General features: G+C 37.5%; 1 long non-coding RNA gene across 1 annotated transcript; it reads right to left on the reverse strand.

Annotated features, from left to right (window-relative positions):
* Nucleotides 1-3,302: 3,302 nt before the first annotated feature.
* Nucleotides 3,303-6,216, reverse strand: LOC120555345. Its single transcript, XR_005638691.1, has 3 exons — nucleotides 6,068-6,216; nucleotides 4,794-4,821; nucleotides 3,303-3,332 (listed from the first exon to the last, which is right to left on the reverse strand). It is a non-coding gene; the product is annotated as an uncharacterized LOC120555345 (long non-coding RNA).
* Between the last annotated feature and the right edge of the window lie 779 nt (nucleotides 6,217-6,995).

Genomic DNA, 6,995 nt, shown 5'->3' on the forward strand with positions numbered 1-6,995 from the left:
GCTTTATATGTTTCATTTGAAGCATACATTTTTCTTTCTTTCCTTTTTTGATTCTCCTTTCTTTGTGATACATTTTCAGAGAGCAATACTCTCCTCTTAATTTTTCTCCTTTGCTGTTTATTAAGTTTTTTCATTTTACGCATGACATCATCACTGGCCACAGTATTTATCAATTGAGCAGACAAGTTTGACTTACTCTCAGTTGCAGAATTCACACTGAATTTAGATGATGATTCTGGTTCACTTTGGATATCATCAGGAAAAATGACATGAACCTCTTTATGTTTCACAGATCGTACAGACGTGATGTTTGTGGACACTCCCTGTAATATGTTATCAGAGACATCTGTTGCATCAGTGTTTACCTTTGAAATAGTTGAGTTTGAATCATTCAGCAGAGCATCGTGTGATGTGACACAATTGAAGTTGATCTGGCTAGACATTTCTGGTTCAGCTTCCATATGAGTGAATATTTCATGTACAGATTTGTCACTGATGTGAGCACTCAGGCTTGTCTCCTTTTGAAGAGCAGTTGATACAGCAGCAGTGTGAGTTGTAGGTTGATTGTCTCTGTCTGAGATAGTAGTATTCAGGATGGCAGTATTCACATTGTAAAACTCCACAGGCTTTAACTCATACTCACAGGAGGGCTGTGTACCTAACATTCTGTGATACTTCAGAAGGTGATCAATCATATCACAAAGACGTGTAAATGTCAGCATGACAGCAGTACCAGGAGTGCGAGAACCAGGGTGGAGGGGCAAACCTTTGGCTGTTCTGGAGTGTGGATCAAAGAAACCATATCTGCCAGACTTTGTTCTGAATACGGCAATGCATAATACTCTCATCAGGAGCAAACCATACTGGACATCGGATAGCAAGCAGCTGAGTCCGGCCTCTAGGTCCAGAAAACTGTCTACAGCTCCAGGTAACGGTTCTCCTAATGTGCCATATCTAGAAAGTTGTTCCATGTCCACATAATGTGTATGCGTGCGTGCAGGTACTTCGTGAGGGAGCTCGTCAGTAGTCAGATAGATGTGATTAGGAAAGATTTTCCTGACTTCTTTATACATTGTATTACCTTTATCCAAAACAAGGTCAAGATCGGCTCTGGTGATGTTTTCATTCTCCTGAAGGAACGCCAGAAATGTTAGTGAGTTGCAGGTACACTGCTTATTTCTGTTTTTACCATATTTACAAGAGGCCTGGCTGCGGGATGCAAGGACGTTCTACAGAAGACTGACCTGCTGGATTTATATAGTCTGCATGAGAAGGGCCTGCTACACACTGAGGGTGTCCACTCTTTATATTAGAATAAGATGCCTGTGGTGACATGACACTTTGACCTCTGTGGTTTACCTGGTTAGCTCCAGAAGAAACTGCCACACATCTTTTCTTGACCATGTCAGCATAAGATACCTGTGGTACACCTGGCTCATCACTTTGACCTCTGAGCTTTACCGGGGTCACAATAGAAGGCCTTGCTTCACCATCGCTGTGACATCCTCCCTCATCAGCAGAAACCTTTGGTGCATCACTCTGACTTCCCTGTGTCACACTTTCATCATCATGGGACGCTGCAACCATCTTCACCTCTCCACAGCTCTGAGGACCAACACATTCTACCTGTTCACCTGTCGTACCCTGAACCTCCTTTGACCTCTGCCGGCGCAGACTTGCAGCTTGTGACTTCTTACTCTTCCTCGGCATTGTTGATGTGATCCAAAACCACAAACCTTGTTTTATTTTTATTGTAGACAATCAAGATAATAAACACAATATTAATCACAAGATATTACTATTAACTTAGCAGGATAAGGTAAATTAAAGCAATATCTGCGCTTAGTAATGGTGATTTATATCTCAAAAATATTCTATTTATAATTATTTTCAAGCAACACACTAAGTGGTCAAATAACTGACTTCCCACAAAATCCTTTTCAAAGCTGTAAAGATATTATAAATATTTAGAAGATAAAATTAAAGTTGACTTTTTACACAAATTATATATGGATATATTTCAGTGGTACTTAAGTTTCTATATCTTCAGCAAACTGAAAACCAATAGTTGATAAACCGATATAGGACACAGGAATACGGTTTAACTATTTTAAGGCACTATCAAGAAATCAATACTGATGTTCAAATGCTGTGCTTTTTTAAAAAAAAATTTTTTGTATATTTAAGGTTTTATAAATGCCAGATTAAATGTCTTCAACCGTGATATATTCAGAGGTTTATTTTAATATAAGCAAAGAATACAGTTTCTCCTTACAGTCTATTTATTTCATAAAGATTTAACCAACAATAAAGCACATACAAAACTTGTTGATGCAAACAATGTGGGTGGATCTATAGATGAGGTACAAATATGTGAATCAGAGACAAATAATACAATGTATGTAGTGTACTTTTACACTTGTACAAACAAAAACTGATTATGTGTACTCTGTGGTGAAGATATTCGCAGTCAAAAAAACCTTTTGGTACAGAGCTCCACAGCAACACGGTCCAGGAACAACTATAGACTTCAATTTATTGTTATACTAACAATAGATAGTTTTATTTAATAATACGCTTTATAACAGCAACTTCTATTTGGAAATTTACCAGATTTAACTTTGAATTAGTTTTTACAGTCCAATGTTTGTGATAAAAGCTAAACGAAATGTATGTTATGCATGCGTTTCCAGTCTTTTCAATTAATTTAAATGTAATGAACAAATTCAAAAATACTTCTCTTAATAATTTATTTAATAATGACTGTTACCAAATTGAAACAATATGGATAATTCAAAAATACAATAATTGAATTTTTGCCAATTGGAAAGCTCAAATCAAATGTGAGAGCAACAGGAAAGGTAGAACAAGCGTAAGAAGAGAAACTCACAGAACCAGAGAACCACAGAATGACCAGGTACCAAAACAACCAGTAGAACCAAAACCAGATACCAGTAATATGTAGCTTCAGAACCAAAAAATATCAAGTACCATATGACCAAATGTAGATAAAGCGGGATAGGATGATAGGAGAGAGGTGAAGAGAACCAATAATATTAGGGATGAGTGGTAGATGTTATAGGAGAGGTGGAAATAACCAATAATATTAGGGATGAGTGGTAGATGTTATAGGAGAGGTGGAAATAACCAATAATATTAGGGATGAGTGGTAGATGTTATAGGAGAGGTGGAAATAACCAATAATATTAGGGATGAGTGGTAGATGTTATAGGAGAGAGGTGAAGAGAACCTTTCATAGATAGAGTGGATAGAAGGGGCAGTAAAGACAGATTTGATAGTTGGAGAGGGAGAGGAGCTGGACGGCACTGCACCTGTAACAAAATGGAAACACACATTAGACAATACAAAACAGAAGAAAAAAACAAACATTAAAAGTGATTGTTTTGAATATGTGAATATTTTTCAGAGAAGGAAAACAGATTATTGAAATGTCCGTATGATTTAGCTAAGAGGGATTTTAGTAATGTCATTGTTTCACTACGACTTTAGTAGGTGTCTCTAGGAAATCTCTGGATTCATTCAAATGTTGCCTAATTTTTGCGTGTGAAGTATACGGTGAAGTGTCCAAAGAGTCATTAACACAGATGGTGAAATACTAACTAAAAGTATGTAGAGTGCACAAGCAGATGTTTACAGTAATGTTAGACAGTAGTAGTATTTACTGCCAAACAAAGTGTAAAGGCAACACATGTCATAGCAACATCATTCATGTGTGTGAATTAGGGCTGTGTTCAACCGAAGAAGTTCTTAGTCGACTAACACTCATTCAATTGTATCGACTAATCGATTAGTTGATTTAATTGACAGATCTGTAAATCTGAGTTTCTCCGCAAAGAGTCATGCAAAAGGATACATAATATGTTGAATAAGATAATGCCTCCTTTGCATATTTAAACACATTTCAGAAATCGTGTAATACAACAAAAAATTGCCTTAAAAAAGGTATTGTGGAGGATTTTCCCGAATTTTAGAAAAGAACCGCCCTCTGTACTTTTTGAAAAAATGCACATGCGCAACACTCTGCCTGCTCCCGAGAGGGAACGCCTATTAAACGTGTGCACGAGAGTTCACTGTTTACAAGTTGCTGTCGGCATGGCTCATACAAGCCTACTTTCCAAAAGAAGATTTGCACTTTTTCACAAATTGAGATGTTTACCGTGTGTCGCGGTGCGGTGACTTGTGACAGGGCTAGCATCGCTAATCATAGCTTAGCTACATCAACTTTTACTAGCAGTGATTTTAAATGGATTTCTCCAAACAGCCAAACTTATACCTGTGGAGTAGAAACTTCACGACTGAGGCATCAGTGGGAAGCCCAACCTGTGCTTTTAAGCGGCACGCCAGCGTGTGAAATATTCTCCCAAAAGCTTCAATGAATGGCTGAAACCGTAGCTCAAGCTCACCACACATATACACCTGCAAGCTAGGGACGTGCACAGTACCACGGCCTTACGTAAACATATCACCAGAATGATTGACAACCAGGAGGACCAATAGTCTTGATGATCCACCCGAAAAAAGAAAATCCTCCACTATACCTTTAATGAAAGTAATCAAAGTAGGTTTCACGGTGATATCTATTAGGTAACTGTCAACCCTTAATTCTTGTGTTTACCAGAAATGTGCTCGTACGTTTCTTGGAAATAAGTCATTCAGCATGAAAAAAGCATCAAACATGACTAATGGACTAAAGAAATCTAAGTTGACTAAGACCAAGACGACCGATTAGTCGACTAATCGACTCAGAGGGAGCAGCTCTAGTGTGAACATACTGTCGACTTGCCACGGGGGTAACCAACACTGATGGTCCAACAGCAACGTAGAGAGGAGGTAGACAAGAGCATTAAGGGGAGAGAGGAGAAGATTTTCAGTTTCATTTTACAAGATATTCACAACAGTAATTTATTATCAAGATTTTTTAGTGTTACTGTAACATTAAATTCATACGTAGTACATACATGCAGTGGTGGAATAATTATTTAGATCATTCACTTAAGTAAAATACTTATACCACAGTGTCAAAATACTCCACTAAAAGTACAAACCTTTGGTAAAAGAATTTAGGCTAATTATTACTATTAGCAAGCTGTACTGAGTACTCATTGTACAGTAAAATGTTCCCTGTCAGTATTTCCCTATTCTATGTTTCTGGATTAATAATTACTGCTGCAGCATTAATGTAAATGTTGCATTTTACTGATTATAATGTTAACTCCTCTATATACTGTTGGGTAGCTTAAAGGTGCTCTAAGTGATGTGACGTGTTTTTTAGGCTACAACATTTTTTGTCACATATAGCAAACATCTCCCTATCTACTAGCTGCCTGTCCCCTGAACACACTGTAAAAAATGTGGTCTCTGTAGACAGCTCAGGCTCCACAAACGCCAACAAAAACAAACTGTGCCAACCTGCACAATAAACCATAACAAACAGTGTTCCAGCCAATAACCAACAAGAAGGAACTGGTTGAATATGCATTGTGGAAGTAGCCTACGTGCCAACGCTGCTGCAGTGATGGCTCAACCAGCTCCTTCTTGTCCTTCTGGCCGCGGTTTTTTTTACAGTGTGCTCAGGGGACAGGCAGCTAGTGGATAGTGAGATGTTTGCTGTATGTGACTAAAAATGTGTTAGTCTAAAAAACATGTCACATCACTTAGAACACCTTTAATCTACAGCAATGCATCATGTTCTATAAGATCATCTGTATGGTGAGGTATAGAGCAATACATATCCAGTTTTACTTTAGAAACTAACTTCACAGCATATTTTAATGAGTACTTTTCAGGCTGGACAACATTAACTTATTCATTATCAAAGTGTCCTTTGAGATTCATATATATATATATATTTTTTAAATGTGTGTTGTGGGGATGTGTGTCTATCTCTGTGTCTGTCTACGTCTGTGTGTGTGTCTGCGGTGACTGAGGGTCTGTGTGTGTGGCTTTTTTCTAAACAAAACTTAAACGTGTACAGATGCTAAATAGTTATCTACAGTCAAGTTATGTGATGTATTTCTAATTTCAGATATAGCATTACTATACTTACCAACCAATTACGCACAGCAGTATCAATGTTCTGTTGAGAAAACCAGTGACAAACTGAATTAGTTGGTTCAAGCAAGTACAAACATGTCAGTTACAACCTAAAGAGTTTAAAGATTAGGTTCATTGGCAAAAGACATAATTAAGAGGACTTCTAACATTAGCTAAGTGGTAATCCTGTGTACTTATTTTTGCTTTAAAAAGTTAGCCAGAGATTTTTATTAACAGTATTATAAGTATATAAATATTAATATTATATTTACTATTTAATAGTATATAAAACTCAGCATCAACGGTCACTCTAATAGAGAACCTTACCATACATCGCTTAGTATGTTCAATACATTGTATGATGTGTGTGAGGTCTTTAGGCAACTGGGAACTTGCATTGAAACTACCTACCTACCTACCTACCTATCTATGCCTACCTACCCCTATCATTAGCTAAGACTGGTGTCTAGCTAACAGTGTGACAGAGCAACATTAGCTAGTTTGTTTTTCCATTGGCAATAGCTAGCTAGCTAAACCACTAACAACAATTATTTAACCAAGCTGCTATCATTAGCTAATATTATCTAAAGAGACCAAGCTGCTATAATTAGCTAGATACTATCAGTGCCGATGCTAACGCTAATATTAAGCGTCGATGGTAGCTAAGCGTTACGCACGCGCGTAATGATAGCTAAGTATAATTTACCAAGCTGTAACGTTACAGTTAAACATTTCGCTCTTAATTCATGTTTGTATTCTGTATGAAGTGGAAACCAATGCCAGCCTTTTTTAAACACAAAACCTGTATTTCTACCGTTAGGGGTAGGGTTAGGGTTAGGGGTTAGGGTTAGGGTTAGGGTTAGGGGTTAGGGTTAGGGTTAGGGTTAGGGTTAGGTAAGGGGGTGATAGCCACGATCATCAAGTGATGATCCTCAAAAGTG

Source organism: Perca fluviatilis, unplaced genomic scaffold, assembly GCF_010015445.1.
Source record: "Perca fluviatilis unplaced genomic scaffold, GENO_Pfluv_1.0 PFLUV_unplaced_scaf_83, whole genome shotgun sequence".
Lineage (NCBI taxonomy): Eukaryota > Metazoa > Chordata > Actinopteri > Perciformes > Percidae > Perca > Perca fluviatilis.